Below are 17,993 nucleotides of genomic sequence, written 5' to 3'. Positions count from 1 at the left end.
GGAAGCCCCGCGGCTGATAAAAGGTGAAGGAAATTCCGCATAAAGTGCAATTGGCATTAGCAGTGCTGCCGGTGTGAGCAATTTGCATCCCAAACCGGTGGATGGTTACCCGTACAGTCGCAGCTGTTCGGCGTGCAGGGGTGCCGTGTTTGTTTTCCGCCTAGCGTACGCGTACGCTGCAGCCCGAGGCAGCCTGGTAGGTATGATAATGCATTTCACTTTCCAGGCGCTACGTTTCCGGCCATGAGTGGGCAATTTGTTTATCGGTGGCGCTCGGGGTAAGTGCACTCGACACTCGATTAATAATTTCATTTTCAGCAGCATACGGACGGTTCCGATTGATAGCACTGCGTCGTGGCATCATAGGACTTTAGGATTTGGCGAGCAATTTTGGGAATGTTTTACTCATTTTAATCAAATTTTGACACAACATAAAATACAATTGTATGAGCATTAAATGTTGTTTTCCTTCAAATTTAACGATCTCGTTCCAGTTTTCCGAATTCACTCTGATTGGATAGAAACATTCAAAAGAAAGATTGTGTTTATATTTACTTCACTCAATACAATTTGCCTTATCCAAAACCTTAAAGCGACGAAAGCCCTCAACGCTCCCAGAAGTGCTTTTAGAACGTTCTCTTGTAGTGTTTATGCGAATCGCTATTTTCAATTGCTCCAAAAAGTGGTGTTTTGGTTGTGTTAAACGATCTCTTCATCGTCGATTGTAGAGATACGCTCTCGTGAGAGAAAGTATGCTATTTTACTACCCCTTAGTTAAGCGTTTCTTCCTCCAAAAGCAGTGTCCGATGGGGCCGAACCTGAAACCTTACTTTCAACCGTCCAGCCCATTCACATCGCTCAGCAGAAGTAAAACAACAAAACCCTTCAATACCACACAAGCATTCCTGTCCCCGTGACATTGTTTTCCCATTCCCCTTTTTCTCCCACGATTGGCCACCGGAGCATATCGCACCGAGCATTCTCCGGCACCGTCGCGCAAAACCCTTTTTGGTCATGGTCAGCGTCCGTCCGTCAGAGTGTTTGTCACTTAACACCATTTTCACCCGCTGGATACTTTCTTACCGCCCGATTCACTCTGACCCGATCGAGACGACAAAACGCCAACCGGTGGTCGGGATGGAGCAACGACGGCGCGGCAGGGTGTGGCATCATTTTCCCTGTGCCGTATCGGCCGTTCGGAAAGTTGTGAATGAACCGTCCAGCAAGCCGTGGTGACAAAACGGGGGGGAGCGCCGCGCGGAATGTACGCTGTGATTAATTGCGGGGAAGTAAACGCTACCTTTCCTTTCTTGCACTTGCACACACACACACACGCTTAAGCTTCTCAGAAGAAACTTTTCTTCAAGCACTCGGTCTCGCTTTCGTACACATCGCCCGCTTCTTTTTCTCTTTTCCCCTCATCGCCCCTCTAACCGGCACCGGACAAATGCGGCTGGTGAAATCGTCAACAAATCGTTCAACAGGTGGTCGTCGATCGATGATCGACCTCGAATCGATGCGTACGGTTTTCGGGCGGCCCATGACGGTTGGAATATCTACTTCATTACCTCCCCCCCCCCCCCCCCCGCAAAGGTCCGCACGGTAAGAATTTGAGTTTTGTTTGAAGAGTGGCCAAAGAAATTGGAAAGTGTCGAGGTTTGTTCGAGCCGGTCGGCAATCGGGCGCATTCGATTCGCTCGCCGTTGTCACATGTTGTCGCCCCGAATGGATTTTCCCGCTGTTGTCGGTGCTGAGCACACGGGACTAACCGGGCCGCTGTATCTCCTGTGTGTGTGTGTGTGTGTGTGTGTGTGTGTGTGTGTGTTTGCACCTTTCTCTTTCTGGCAGGAAATCGGCAACGAAGGGAAAACGCTTTCTTTTTCTGTGCATTCCATCCAGGCCCCGTGGGCAAAAGGCATTGGCGTTTTTTGTGTAGGATCTCCAAAAATGTTTGACAGCGACGAAGATCAAGTCATTCATATCAGTGTGAGTTGTATATTGGGACTATCGTAGTAGAGGTTTGACTAGAAAAGTTAATTGTGAATAATTTTTGTTGATAGATTCTGCAATTTTGTTTTAAGCATTGATGTGAACAGATATATGATACCTGATAGATGTGTTGACGTCCAAGATGTGAAACTGCACTCAGCAGGCTCTCAATAAGGCTGTCAAATTCAATTAGCAGAGTTGGGTGACTGTTGGAATGTCTAGTCGAATTAAAGCAAATGATCTTTCTAACATATCATCCCAACAAACCCTCAGATCCTGCAAATATTCTTGCTGATAATGAACACCACTCAAGCAATAAGGAATTAGTTGCTAACTCTTCAACTAATGGATGTGAATCTTTTTTTATATGAAAATTTTCATAAGAAGTAATAAAATAAATTTTATTCCCAATGGCCTATGAACCTGTTGCTTCCCAACCTGGTCGACTGTCAACAATTAAAAGGCTTCGGGGATTTGTAAAAAAATAGTGAAAAGAAGGGAGAATGTCACGAGGTTTAAAGATAAACAGAGAGAGAAAGGGAGAGAAAGAGAGTGAAAGAGAGACAGTGAGACAGCTACATTTAGTGGGCAAGCGATAGAAAGAGTTCGATAGACTGTAAGCAAGCGACCAACCTGTGGAATGTGGAACCTGTTCATCTTCCCCCCCGGACTGGCACTGCCACCCGACAAGCTTAACACTTTGCACATTTTGAAGGCTTCTCACCTCTCGGCTCCGGGTTGCGGGTCCGCAAGTGTCTCGCTTCGGCACAGCGTTGGGGTCGCACACACGCTATGGCGCACCCGCCCGATGGGAGAAAAGCCCGCAAAACTGTTTTAGCGTGCGTCTAAGCGTGCGACATTCGTACCATCATGGTACGATGCTCGTCCGCAGTCATCCCCATCCCCTAGGAGCGATGTGCCATCCATCGGGGAGAGTTTGGGAAGATCTGGTGTCTGGTGCGTCGTTCAAAATGCTTGGTTTTTCGAAAACTGAAGGACGCAACACTTCGGGAGCCCGGGAGCAGGGGGTGTATACACCGTCAAAACGGAAAACATACCAAACGACATTCCACGATCTCAAAGATCCCGTGAGAGCTGTGCGCAGCTATCTGTGAGGTGTGTCAGTGTGTACGAGTGAGTGTATGTGTGTGAGTGTGTACGTTAGTCTCGCCTTTTTGAACCTGTCCTCTCTGCTCTGCACTGTGCCTGTACCTCCCCCCCCCCCGTGCCCTCGAGCCGTACGGGAGAGTGAGGAACGCCACGACATACCGGTTTAGCAACGTGTTAGCCGCCCGGCCATGTTGTCGGTGGCAGGGCAGGGTTCGCGGGCAGCCGTTACCCGTTGGCTTACTTTTCTGCAATGGCAGTGGGCTTTTCTCTCGCTGGTGGAAAGATTTTTCTTCTTTTTCTGCTTCTTCTTCTTCTTCTTGTGTACTTCGCTGCTGCGGTGTGCAAAAACATACGCTCACCATGACGTGGCGAAACCGGCGGGCTAAAGTCTGCATACGTTCGGTACGGTTGAACGTGGCAAGAGTATGTGGTGACCGCAGGCGTGCGTCTGCGCGTGTGTATGAGTGTGTGTAGGGCTCGCGATTATTAAGTTGTATGCTGGGCTGCACAGATAAGCGAAGGTGCCAGAAGACGTCGTTATGCCACGGGAACCGAACTGCATTCTCTTGCAGATGGCGTTTGAATGGAGGGAAAGATAGCATTTTGGGCAAGCAGATATGCAAACTGTATTGATATTGCATTGAGAATGTGGTTCATTGCATACGACCAGCAACACACAAATTGGCCAGTTACTTTCGTAAACGACCTGCGATGAATATGTATGGCTTTACAGACAGCAGTAAGCTTTAGAGACACATACACATCGGCACGGTGTGAGACAGTTGCTTACAACGTGCCACTTTCCCTTTCGTTGACCACCGCCACAACCTGTGTGCATTGTAGCTTCGCTTCTATTAATCGTACTCGTTCCTTTAGACACCACGTGGCCCTTTTTTGTTAATTGTTCCCGCGCATCAAAAGCAATCCGTGCCGGGCTAAAATCGAAACCCGGCCGCACGTGTTGGACCGCACACGGAAGGGAAATTTAAAATACTCTTCCAATCGAAAGAAATAGGCCCAAAACTACTTTGTTCGAATACAAGCTGCTGTGGCTCAAAGAGCAGGTTGGAGAGAACAGTGCACACAGTGGAGCTTTAATTAGGGTGGTCTGAGCCTGTGTGTGTGCTTCCTGTCGCTGCACTCGAGCCACTACGCGAGCGACTAGTTTCAGATCGCTGGTTTGAGGAAAACCGAAATCTTTCCTTCAACCAAAGAAGCTTCCGCCGAGCCCGGTACGGGGCGGGCCACCGGCGGTCGATTCCGAAAGCAATTAATAGCTCCAAAATTAGGAACCGCTTACGGCAGCTTTCTACTTGCCCCGATCTGGCTGGCGCGTTTGTTTGGCGAACGTGCAGCTATGTGCGAGTGCGTTCCTTCGGTACATCGCAACGGTACCGAACGGCCCCCCACAAGAAGGGTAGCCACCTTGCGCCGAACGCCGCTTACGGTTCAGTTTGTAAATAGCTGGCTTTGCTATTTTGTTTACGCTTTGCGCCGCTACTGTTGAGCGAAGTGTTGAAGTGTTTACAGGTGGATTCGATCACGATCCTCTTTGCAAATTGTAATCGTGCAGGTGCGTTTGTACATTGGCTTGAAGAGGTAGAATTTGGCAGGCTGAAAGATTGCTGTGCATCGGACCAATCAAAGGCAGCACTATCAATTTGGCGATCAACAATTAGCCCACTTTTTCTGGGATCTTTATCGGAAAAAATAAAAATAAAAAGATCAATATCAACAAAGCAACTATCACAGTTTCAACGGGAACATAAAACAGCATATCATGAATAAACAACCAAACTTCCAAAGTTAAGTTAGCTCATCTAGCTCCAATTCCAAACGGTAAGCGTTTTAATTAGCAGCAACATTCTTTGCCCCAATCAAACGAACAAAACTCCTATCCGTATGTGCAAGCAGTGGAGCTTTTTTTTATTACTTGTAGCGCTCCAATTTATCAACAAACCTTTTCCGCCGAAGGGCTTGCGCAAACCGCACCTTCTACGTCATTGGCACGCTTGTCCGATAATCGAATACATAATAAATCCAAATGGTACTCAATCATAACATTGCTGCGGTTGGTCTGCGGGACCATAGAGCGTTCATAAAAAAAAAAAACATAGCACAAAAAAAGCATCACCCCATCCAAGCACAGCATAGGCCCGGAGCGTCTGGTTGGATCGGTAACGAAGAAGCACCGACCGCGGATCGAAACGAAGCTGGCCGGACTTAGAGCAGGGCGAGGGGAGGAAAAAAAGATACATTGAAGTGTAATGATCGGGGCTGGGCGAGGTGATCGGGAGGATTATGGCAGCAAGCCCATCCGAGTAGACGAGAACGAGACAACCTCTCGTGTCTATTGGCAGTGGCGGTTTGTTTTTTTGTTCGCTTCTTGTACTTCATTTCACAATTCCCTTCCAGTGATGCGTTTGCTTGTCCTACAAGCGGTTGATGATAAGTGGCGTGGCGGTTAATTGAAACATATTCAATGCGTGGGTATAGGGAGGGTTCGGTGAGGCAATGTTTTAACATAACAGCTTACAATCGGATGCCTCCAAGAGATCAGGTTTTAGCAGGCTAGATTATCGGTTTTCTTAAAGTAACTAAAAAGCTGAGCTTGAAGTAACTAGTAAGTATGGCAAATGTTTATGAATTCCTAATAGTTGATCCAGAAAATGTTGGATGCAAATTTAATAACATATTCGAATTCTTTCATATGCAACGAAGAATGTTACAAAGTGACTACATAGTTCATGAAAATATTCCTAAGGCTTTTAGTATACTTTTAACAGGATTTAGTGCATGATTGAAAACAATACAAATTCATGAAAACATAAGTATTTCCTTCTCCAGCCATCTAGAAACACATTTGCTGCATTATTATATGATTTGACATGATTATGCATACCACAAAATCTAACAACAAAACAAACAGGAAAAGGAAAACAGAACAACGATGTTTAATCACGGATTTTCGTACATTGTTGCTTAATTCTAGCAATCTATCATCTCGTTCTCCGCAGCTCGCCAGGCACCAGTGGCAACGGAAACTGAACTACTTCTTGCTGCAAAACACGCAGCTCAGCTTACTTAAAAACAAAAATCACAAGATCATCCCCATCGTTCAGCCAAGAAGCTCCCATGCTTTAGATAGCTTTCGATTCAATTCTAATCGTGACCCCGGCGCAGACCATTCTCACGAGTTTGTTGGACTGACCGGTCAACGGGCGGACCCACCGACACGGATCGGTGCTCAAGTGAATGTTGAGATTTTTCCACCCGTCACCCGGAACACTGCCAGCACGGCGCACCCCTGAACTTGCGCGCTTGATTGCAGCACCTGCGTGGAAGATATCACCCCTCTCGGTCCCCCACCGGATCGCACCCGGCAACGCAGAAAGACGTGGTAAATGTGTTTATATACATTTTTTGAGTCTCATTTTTTTTTAAGTTAATTGAACCATAAAAACCACCCAGCAGGAAGAACCTTGACCGTCGGAAAACAAGCGTTCAAGAGCATTGCCAACCTGGGCTTGTCTTGTGGCTACCGCGTTGCTGGGAAGCTCGACCCGCCGAAACGCATTTGTCTGGCTGCATTAGAGTCGGGGCGGGTGCAGGGTGCAGATGCGATTCATAAACCTTTCCGGGCTCGTAAACGTGGCAGTGGCAACACTGCCCCAGTCCTCTCTGGCCGGCTTTGAAGGAAGCTGATTGACCATCGCTCATCTAACCGATCGGTAGTGTTTTGCAGGAGGAAGATTCCGTACTTTCTATCGTCGCTTTTATTGGCAGAAAGTTTTGTTTTACGATCAAAGCACCTTATTAATCTGCTGCTTAGGTTGGTCGATGCTGCAATACAGAGAGAAAAGTGACTTTTATTGGCCGCATCGGTGTCTGCGTAAGTATGAGTACTTTTTATATGGTTTATGTGAGCGACGGTATCGTAAGACGGAAGCATCCTCTTCTTAAAGATTAACTTTAACGTCTTTCTTGGGATGAAATGTCGCACTAAACTGATAAATATGACATAGTCTTGATTTAAACTACCCTTTATTACATTGAACTACTTTCATTTGAAGAACTTTAATATATTTTTACAGCTAAGCTATTACATCTTATCAAATTATTTGTGTTTGTTGATAATATAAAAAATAAAGATAATCAAATTTAAATCAGCGTTTTGGTTTGATTCTTCTCTTTTATTTTTCTATAAATCATTTAAAAAAAAGAAAGAAAAACGTTCAAACTTCTACCACCAAGACATGCAAATCAAACCGATTGAAAGCAGCAATGGCATTGATTTGAATATTCATGTCAACATGCTGCCCTTGCTCAACTTCTCCAGCAGCCCACCGTACCGAGTTTGAGAACATTTTTGTTCTAATTTTCATCCCACTGTGGGTTGCTTGGGTATAATTATCGGCGTCGAGCTTACAATTTACGACTGGCCAAGCCCATGTCCCAGACCGGGCAGGTCTTTGAGGGCCGCTACATAGTCTTCCCCAATTCGTCGATGATGATTGGGCTGCTGATTGTCGATGATGACGATGGTAATGATGATGGGGTTGATGATGAAACTGATGATTACTATTTTTATTATTTTAATCGTGATATCATGCCGACTCGACTGCGACCGGTCACAATCGTCGTCGTCGCTGTCGCAGAGACGTTCAGCCGAAAGAGTTCAGGGGGATGAAAAAAAATAAACGATTTCGAAAACAAGTTTTCAAACGGGTCGATTCGATGCGTCTTCTTGTGTGTTGACACCAAATTATATGTAAACGTGTCCTGTGCCGAAGAAAACACACGCACACACAAAGCCCAAGAAAAGGGGGACATCAGAGCGGTAAAGAGAACCAGGAGTGTATGGAATGTGTTTGTGTTCGATTGGAAGCTGCATATTTTTAAGATTAGATCATTTGTTGATTTCCTCTGCTTGCTGTGTGTGTGTGTGTGTGTGTGTGGCAGGTGTGGTTCTTTCTTTTCGTAAAAATAGAATGTAAAACCAGCACAATATTTGCCTGGCTGGAAAGTGACAGCATTGGCAGAAGGATTGGCTCAATTAAAACATTGAGCCGGTGGTTTACCGGTTCGCCGCTTGCTCCGGCGACACAAGCCAACATTCCGTTTCGAACCCAACCTTTAACGTTCTGGAGGCACTCCTCCGTGCCGTGCGGGTGCAACAGTTTAACCTTAATCGTTGTCTTGAAAGTGAAACAATGCAGATCAGTCGGAAAGATCGGTTGCGCTGGTGGCTGGTGGTTGGGCAATAGATGCAACCGAGCAATAATCACTCACTCGGTGATGTTTTCGTCAGCACGCCACAATTCCTGCATGCCATTGATTGGATTTCGAGCGCATCGAAACGATAGCTGAAATGTTTTCGATTATCATTGGACGAATCGGCATCAGAAATTAGATAACAAATTTCGAAAAAAAACCCTCTGAGCAGTGCACTCCATCGTGATCCAATTATTCGGTGCACCAGCTACGCTGGGCGCGACGGCCAACTGCAGTCGGTTGGTACAGTGCTTCCATGCAGGAATGTTCTGTGCGCGCGGTCGCGTGTCGTTGCTTGTATTGGTTTACTCGGAACGGCATTCCGAGTCGCCGCTTTCGTGAACCGGCCCGCAGGCCCGAGACGATGAGGCCCAGCAGGCAAGATGTTGGTCAGTTGAGCAGTTTGAAATTAGCAGAACAGTTAAGCAAGCCGCGGTGGGGATGAAAACTGGCTCAAAGAAATTATGTCACCTGTCGCCGTGAAGGGGAATCGTGGTCACCGTGCGCGAGGTAAGAACGGCAGCATTAGTCTGTAATTAACACCGTACCGTCAAAATGTTGCTTTGGGCGATGGCAAACAAGATCGCTGTTTGTGTGGCGTGTGGCAAGAAGCCAGTTGGATGTTTTCATTTTGCTGTACTTTTGGACAAAAAGTAAAAAAAAGAAAAAAAAAGTCACCGAGAGGTGGCCATCATTCGATAAGTTGTCAGCAAGTTGTTCGAATCATGAAATAAGATCATTACAGTAAATAATTCAAACCGACTACTGGATCAGATCAGAGAAATTCGGCATAGTAATTTAAACTAGATGATACACGTGCCTAAGGTATTGATGAATTTGCTTCTGCGAAATTGTCAGAGCTTGGAGAGTGTTCCGACCGGATACACGGGAGTTGTACACATTCGATCAAGAATCCCCTACCGAAGTGATACCGCCATTTCTCGTAAAGGACGGATTTTGGGAAGCTCTAGTGCATTACTATCCCCATTTGAAGTAGTTTGTAAGTCACGCTTGCACTGGGAAAGCAGAGCTTGACTAGCACCAGCTTGATAATGATGAGAATTTTCTTCGAGGATGATAAGCGCTTCGTTACATAAATAGGAATATGAATATTTACAAAATTTTAAAAAAAGAAGGAATTTGTTGAACAAGACCATGTAGAAACTGAAAAACACTTTTTTAAAATAATTTAAACAACAATTTCTATTGATTTCTTTAAACTTGCATAGCGTTAATGACACATTCGCCTCCCGTTGTGCTACTTTGCGTGTGTTGCAGATTGTATACCTTTGGGCGTATTGGTTTTAGAACAACAATAAACGTAGAAACATCGACTTTGATCGTTATACACAGTGGTCGATTTTGGGATTTTTGTTATAATATCTGCATGCGTTTCTTTTTAATCAATTCCCTAAATTGAATATAAAATCAAATAATTCATTATGTATTCCAAGCCATATGGATTTGTGTAACAATTTGTATAAATAATATTGCGGACTACGGAAATAAACGTGTGCTGTGGATTGCATCTGCACACCAAGTAAAACGGAACGCTATCAGGAGTGGCAAACTTGTTCTAAAAAACGTTTAAAATAAGAAACAATTCTTTGTAAACTGCAATTAAACCTCCAGAAACTAGTGTAACGATGGGATTAAAAAACAAAACTGTCATAGATGTAACCAAATTGATTTTAAGCCTCATTAAATAGCATTAAGCATAAGGCGTGTTCTGATTATCTGATAATTAATGTACAAGCTACACGTTTCTTATGTTGCAAAACGTAAAACGAGAAATGTCGTTAAAATATATTGAAGCAACATCTCTTACACGTTTTGCAAGTCACTGAAAGTCTTTCCCGAACGCGTTTGCAATACAAAAGACTTGGCGCAATCTTTTAAGCGACGAACCCCCCGGATGTAAACTATCAAATAAACCGTGTCATATGGAATTTCTTTAATTTTCCTTACATTGCTCATATTTTCCTAATCAAACATAAAACATGGCAACAAAGTGCAAAAGTTGCAATCAACCCAACAAGCTCCTCATCAATTACGGCACGGCAATGCTTACGAGCGAACGAGCAAAACTGTGTGTGTCGCATCTCCTAAAACTTCTACAGCAAACCTATCGGCAAATCCGCTACCCCGCGGGCAACTGCATTACATCGATGGAGCTACTGCTTGCCCTTACGGTTGATGCTTCCGCTCTCGCTGCAACACATTCCTTCCTGCAGGCCACAAACACTTTTCGCGTCGATAGTGAGAAGGGTCGCCGCCGTACGCCGGCGCCATTCATATTGTTTGACGAAGTGCAGCGTTGTTTACGTTTCTTTATTTTCCTCCCCGAAGAAGCACCCGCAGCGGGAAGCCTCCAGCGGTGCAGAGTTTGGCGTTTTCTTCCTCATTTACTGTCAGCGCTCGGTCTTTCTCACACCGCCCTTAATTGAGGGGAGCTTGGGGGAGGGGGGGGGGGTTCGTTCGATTCCCACTAGATTTCAGCTGTGAGTAAAACGCTAGAGAAGGAAAAGAAAACGATCGCTGCAGAGTGAAATGCAATCACAGTGAGCGGGGCACCCCAACTTGGCACCTCTTTACGGCGCTCTAACGGGAATCGTTCGTGTGATGTACCGATAGCTTGATTCTGGTCAATCAATCGTGCGTGTTTGTTGGGCAGGAGAAAATCTCTCGTTGAAGCAATTGGCTTTTCGGGAAATGATTCCCTCCTTTTCACATAGACAAAAACAAGAAAACAAAAACCCCAAACACTCACAAACCAGCGTGAACATTGCTTAATGGTATTGTTAAGGCGTGTTTAGCGCGATAGCCTAAATTGTGCCTATTTGTTTTTTGTTATTAATCATTTTCCATCGATCGATTTTCTTTCTTCTCCATTCCAGCTGTGCCATCCCGTGAACAGATCTGAATAAGAGCGTTTGTTTATGCGGCACAAGCTCCTTTTTTTTGTTAACACGTTTTACGGCTTTTGTAAGCAGCGCGGTTCCATTATGCGATTAACAAATGAGATCTTGATGCAGCGGTATGCGGTACAATGTAAGTTCTTGCTAATTTAGTGATATTTTAAGCAGCTTTTGAGCCCCATTACTGATCATAGAGCGCAAGAGCAAGAGTAAACACTGGAACAAATTTGCCATAAACCATCGCATCGCATTTGCAATCCCAAAATGGCTTGCGTGTGCGATTACACGTGATAATGTGTCCCGTAATGCTCGCTATCTGCATTATCCACATTCAGCGTAGCCTAGTTCCGAAAAGGTGACACAGTACCGGTTTCTCCCAACTCCCCAACTCTTGTTGTAAACCAACCAAATGCTAATTGCACCCCATTCGTACGTTCTGCCAGTGTTTTTGCGCCATCGGTGCGCCCACATCGGCCTTAAATCTTCGGACCCGCCGAGGCGTAATCGTCTGTACCGTTGATTGCGGCCACGGGTGTAATGTGTGTGCCCGGAACGAACCGGCAAGAAGCTTTTATTTCTGCACGTTCTTATCGCGCCGGACGGTTCATTTTCACCTGCCACGCGGGGCAGTGCAGGGAGGGCAGCAAACTATATCTGATTATAACAGTATCGCACTGTGGCTCCCCAGTCGAGCAGTGCTCGGTTTTTGGCGAATGAAGGAAGAGCCCCATTAGGCGATACGATTCGGTGGAAGAATTGTGTTTTTTTTTTCTTTTTTTCGTTTTTTTCTTCGATTTTTTCAAATCAACAGAACCCCGTGTTGAAAAACAAACAAAAATGAAGAAATTAGAGTTAGAAGTTAGGCCGTTAATTGAAAACTCATGTCTGATACCGTTCGCTGTACCGCCGGATTCCGGATTGACACATGTTGGTGGTTTCTAATTATCGCCCGCGCTAATTGCGTAATAACTGAAGAAAAAAAGACCGTTCTGGGTCTGGACCGTGGCTGACCGTGGACATTAATGAGCATCGAAGCGACCGAACGGTTTCATATTCGGGAGCGACGGAACTAGCATATTCCATTAGGGAATTGTTTTAATTTTCTATCCCAATGACTCACACGAGTGACTCAGAACGCACATAAACGTACATGTTTGGTGAAGCACAAAGATGACTCCGTTGTAATGCAAGCACGTGGAAACGGTAACGGGTGCCAATCCAACCCCGGAAAATGGTTAAGACTAACGATTGAGCAAGGTTAACACATTATATAACTCCATCAAAGACAAAACTCTCCCCAAAAGCAGAGTGTAAATTAAATTAGCCTTAAGCGTGTTGAAAAATTTGTCAACCAATTGAGCAATGTTTGTGGCCCAACATGTTTACTGCGTTTTTCCTTTTCTTGCCCGGGACAAAGTTATGGTTTTCCGCCCCAAAATAAATCACCACCACTGGGTATGCCCATATGCCCGAGCCGACCGTAAGGTGGAGTGTTGCTGCCTTTTCCTTCTCCTTTCGAGTTATTATGTGATTGCAATGCGCGAAACCGTGTGGTTGGGTGCCGTTCGCCACCGTTACGGTGTGGTAAGTAAGGCCGACGGGAGGGGTTGGCCAAACAATGAGGCAACCCTTGCGATTGGGGGGGAGAGGGATGGGCCGAGTCCCCTTGCTGTCGTAATACGTACCGCGCGCGCTGCCGCAGTGCAGTTGCAGTGAAATGTGTCAAGGTCCATGGGATGCGCACACGGATTGCGCCGAGCTGCGATCGATCGTTTCCGTGCTCGATGGGCCGCTTGGTCCCGTTCCATTGCAGCTGTTGATTCTTTCGCCCCCCTCGCAACAGCAACAACAGCACAGCACAAAAAAACGGTACTCCTCCAACCAACTACCAACGGCTGGCATAAACACTTTGATCGCACACAATGACACCGCACGAATCGGTGGAATGTAATGGGAATGGAGGACCCGATGCGGACATTACCGCCAGTACGGTGGCCAGAAGCGCAATGACAAACTCGTCGGCGCGCGAGAGAAAGATCGGAACATTCGGGGAAGTTATGCAGCCCTTCCGACAGGCCCGATGATCGATGTAAACAACAGCGCATGCTTAGTTTCAACGCAAGCAAAACGGTGCATGCGCAGGGAGGAAAGGCAAGCCAACGAACTGGTACAATTTTCCCCTACAAAGCACACAGGCAGGGGAACAGCGACTTGAGGCGAGTGCAACTCTGCCGCGAATCAAGTATGTTGATGAGGATTGAGTAATTGGTATCATTACCCTTAGGCCCCGGGACTGCCTGTTAAACGTCGCGCTGGAACCGGACCGTAGTGGAAAGCGTCCCCCGGGCAGTATGATTGCCACGGAAAGGTTACTCCACACACCCAAGCCGATCAATGCCGAACGATATCGATCGGATCGTTTTCCACCAGTTCATTCACAGCATCCCAAAACCATCCCAGTTTTTTGTAAGACCATTTTCGCTCAGACAGGCAGGTCGGAATACCCCAACCGCGGCATCCGTTCGTTCGGGACGGGCCAAATTTCCCGACAAATAATTATCCTCAGCTCGTCCGCCGGCTCCTCTCGTGCGCAAGGTTACCGCGGTAATCGGATTGGTTACTTGCGCCGAAAACTAAAGCAGGTCAATATACTACCGCCCGGGCGGTCGTTTAAGGCAGGCAAGGAAATTACACTCAGCAGCAGCAGCACCGGGGAATCGATCGATTGCTTTAACGCAAAACAGAGCGTCTCCCCACTCCCATCCTTCCTCAATAGGAAATAATAAGAGGAAATAAGTTTGCCGAATTGTAATTCCCTCGAGATAGACAATAAAACAGTGAACAGGCGTATGCTCTTTATTACTTTTTTGGACCATTTTTACGCTCGACTATCACACCGCTCAAGTGGTTGCGAGGGGACGACGGCTCCATCTCGCTACGACAGCGGACACCAGTTTGCTGGTCCAAAACAACACGTCTCGGTGATCATTTTCTTACATCAGGTATAAGACGCGCACTAGAAACAACAAAAAAAAACGGCCAAAATATCAACATGCGTCTCCCTCCGACGACGACGCTGCATTTCAGCTCACTCATCTCACAACTCCCCGGCTCACCATACTGAGAGCGCGCACGCATTACCTAAACTCACCTGTCTGCCACTCGCCCGAACTTCGGGGTGGTTTTGCTGTTGTGTGGTGAACCGTCTCTCACACACCGACGGGGGAAACTTTCTTCGCGCTTGCTGCCGGCTCGCTCAACTTACGGGGGTTGCGTCAGTCTTCCTCGAACGCGTCTCGCGATCGGTCTGCACTGTCGGAACGGGCTGCGCTTCAGTTCGGTACGGTGACGAGAGCTTTGTTTAGCTTGAAGGGACGGATCGTAGAGTTTTTTTTCTTTTCTTTCTTCTGGTTGCTGCTGCTTTGCTTCATCAAGCGACTGCGACAATCCCGTTTGCGTCGAGCGTGGTGATCCGTTGCGCCCATGCCAATGTATCCGGTTGCAGCAGGAAAGTGGCGGGCAGTGTGATGATCAAGTGAGAGCCTATACACAAACAAAACCAAGGTTCGCCCAGGGCAGCTAGATCAAGTTTTTTTGCCTCGATTATAGCGTCCCGTTTGCGTGTTTGTGACAGTGTGTATTTGCATTATGCATCGTGCTTCCTAGTGTGCGGGAACAGGAACTCACACGCCTTTCGTCGCCCCGAGTGTCCTTCCGAGTGGGATTTGTGTTTGCGCTTGTGTGTTGTAGTGGGGGATAAAAACATGTCGTTAGTGAAGGGCTTTCTATAATAGAAATTTCATGCCAACAGATCGGGTGAAAAACAAGTGTAAAATTTAGTGCTCTGCAATCTCCAAAAAGCATCGGCAATCCAACAAAGCATCCGTGTGACCAACGTGTAACAAAAACAAACGCAAAAACAAGCTGCTGCTACAGCTAGCAAACATCATTGTAAGTGTTGGTTAGTATGAGAAGAAAAAAAAAACGCTTTGCTCAATGGTTGCGTGCATCCTTTAACCTACTTTCTCCCGCTAGAACGCCTTTCGCAGACCCTTGCCAGTGCGTGTTTCAGCTCCACTAACCCTGTGTTTCGTATTCGATCTTCCATCGAAATGTTCGGTTTATTGAGGGGGCATTAAAAACCACCGGCAAAGCCAGTGAGGCTTGAAAACGGCCATCCATGTCACCTGCACTGGCCGAGAAAAACACTCACACAATCTTGTATTCTATAAAGTTTTACAGCCACTAGCAGCCGGCTGGTCGAAAGTTTCGTTGTCAACCATCCGGGACGATGTGCGGGACGGAACCGTACCGGCAAGATCCAGCCCAGCGCACCGTCCGCCAATTGAATTGCAGATCGTTGGACAAACGTTGCGAGCGAATGATACGGTGTTGTGCGCCGCTTTGCCTACTCTATTATAGGGCCTAGCCTGGCCACTGCGCAAGCCATCGTAGCCGCTAATCTGCCCGATCGAGCTGTTTTGCAAATCTCGCCTGCCGGGGTAGGCATTTCGCTTTCGTTTCCCCTGCCCCGCACTGTTACGATCTGATTCCGGCGTTCCAGGGCGAGCTGGGGCGTTTTTCTTCTGCCTCCGCTCGTTGCCCCTGTTTATCGGTTCATCAGCGGCGCGGTGGCGGCGCGCATTCGGTCGATAAATTTGCAGCTACTCCCGGCCGGAAACGCCCTCCCCTGGTGCTGGCGGGTATGGATGACGTTTTCCTCGCGCTGGGAAGGCGGGAGCCAGTTTCACTCGGCAGGGCCACAGTGTGTGTGTGTGTGTGTGTGTGTGTGCACACGCGCGTGGGGTTCTGCTCTGGAAGCTTTCGGGCGTGCCACTGGCCGGTTTTGGCACGTCGTGACGATAGAAGGAGAAACCAAAACAAGGGTGAAGCAAAAGCAGTAACACAAAAAACAAAACGAACCAAACCGAAGATCGCTTCGATTGGGGAGTCTCGCTACCCGTCAAACCGTTTTCAAACTGACAGCTCCACGAGCGCGTGTTTGTGGCCGAGTGTCTAGGCGCTTTCACGAAATTTAACCGCCCCGTTTTTCGGCTCCAGGCGGCGGCTGGAACGGGTTGGTGAGCTCGTCTGGTCCGGTGGTCTCGCAATTAGCGACGGCCGTTTCCAAAAACACTCAAAAACACATAGAAAATTGTTTCGATAGGAAAGTGTCGAAATTCTTAGCCGCACACCAACGCCGTCGACAAAGCGCCCGGGCAAATAATTTCACTTTGTGCCGCTCGTAACCGGAAACGATTAGTTGCGCCTGTCAACGTGATCGAATTTTGGGGAGGCTGAACCATACCGGACCCGTGTTAGTGTGCTGCGGGGGTCGGTGGAAACCACTTTTCCGGCAAACATTTTAATTTTTGGGCAGCTGTTTTTTTTGTGTGCGCTTTATAGGTTTTTGCAAGCGAAAAACTTTTCGGACAAGCGATGTAAAGGTAGGAATGTAGAGAGTTTAGTTTTTGTGTTTTAGTTTTGGTTTTCATAGTATGGATGGGGCAGAAAATGATGTTTAAAACAATACATTGATACTGGATTGATAGACACACTCAGAAAGTAAGCAGCGCGTGTAAGAAAAGGCCCTGGCTGTTGCAGTACAACCTGTTTGCTTGTCATCTACAAATGAAAGTTATTTCCACAGCCTAAATGTACTGAGAAGATGGCCTAGGTGAAGGTGTGAATCTCACACAGTACCTAAGCAATTTCACAACTTTCTGACCTTCATCAGGCGCCCAAACTCCGACAAACACCTGTCGAGTCAGTACACATGCCAAAGCCCAAGAGATATAAAAAAAACCTACACGAACCAAAAGCAATCAAATGCCTTCTCCGAAAGGTCAAATTCTTGGTGCGTCCATTGCTCTAAGCTAATTTACCTTTCGGTTGGTATCAGCAGGTCGAAGGCAAATGTGTGTACGTATTCCCAGCATCTTGCAGTGGAAACTTCACGATTATTTACACAACCACTTCCTCGCCATTACCCAAAAGTGCCGTGCTAGATTTGTGTGGTTCTCCTCCACCCAACGTGGATCCAGTGGAGGCTCCATTACCGCTAACTTCAATCATCTAGCCTGCCCGGAGGCCCGGAAGCGGGTTCGGAAACTTTAATCGTTGAGAATAATCAATTTCCCCCGCAATCGATGAAAGGCGTCGAAAACAAAAGATTCATTACCGCTTTTTGGGGTGTGAATATTGTTTTTTTCTTGCACTGTGTGTGTGTGTGTGAACAGTATTGGTGCACCTAGAATAACTGTGTGGTAGAGGTAGCGCAAGAGTGGGGGGGGGGGGGGGGGCAAAGAAAACCTCCAACCACACAGGATGGGAAAATAATCAAGCTCGGTCCAAGAATTTCGGCGCGCACCCCCTCGCAGGCATTTTCTTTACTCCCGAGCCTGCCCACTCGACACCGGGTGAAGTTTGTAGGGTGTTATACAGCAAACAGATCGCCGAGAGTTCATTATCGATGAGCCAAGGATGTAACGGATTAAGCAGTGCCGGGAGGAAGCTGGTGAATGGGGAAAGAATTTTGTTTATAGTTGGGGGAGAAAACCAAAAAAACCCCGGCAGCTGCACAAAATTATAGTTAATGAGTTTAGTGCTTTGGGTTTTGCGATGGTTCTGCTAAGCTGCTGACCCCATTACCAGCGACAGCAGATAATATATGAGCTCTTTTGTGAAAGTAAAGTTAAAGTC

The 17,993-nt window shown here is 46.8% G+C and overlaps 1 protein-coding gene across 2 annotated transcripts in view; it reads left to right on the top strand.

Moving 5' to 3' along the window:
* Positions 1 to 14,572: 14,572 nt before the first annotated feature.
* Positions 14,573 to 17,993, top strand: part of LOC120949550 (uncharacterized) — a 34,944-nt gene continuing 31,523 nt past the window's right edge. Inside the window, exon 1 of one of the 2 annotated variants that reach the window (XM_040366922.2) lies at positions 14,573 to 15,242. The gene's annotated coding sequence lies outside the window, so the exon portion shown is untranslated. Of the gene's footprint in view, positions 15,253 to 17,993 lie in introns of both variants that reach the window. The other variant, XM_040366923.2, reaches the window with a different exon arrangement.

This window comes from Anopheles coluzzii, chromosome 2 (genome assembly GCF_943734685.1).
Source record: "Anopheles coluzzii chromosome 2, AcolN3, whole genome shotgun sequence".
NCBI lineage: Eukaryota > Metazoa > Arthropoda > Insecta > Diptera > Culicidae > Anopheles > Anopheles coluzzii.
The sequence above is the reverse complement of the archived record's forward strand: the minus strand, read 5'-3'. Positions and strand labels throughout refer to the sequence as shown.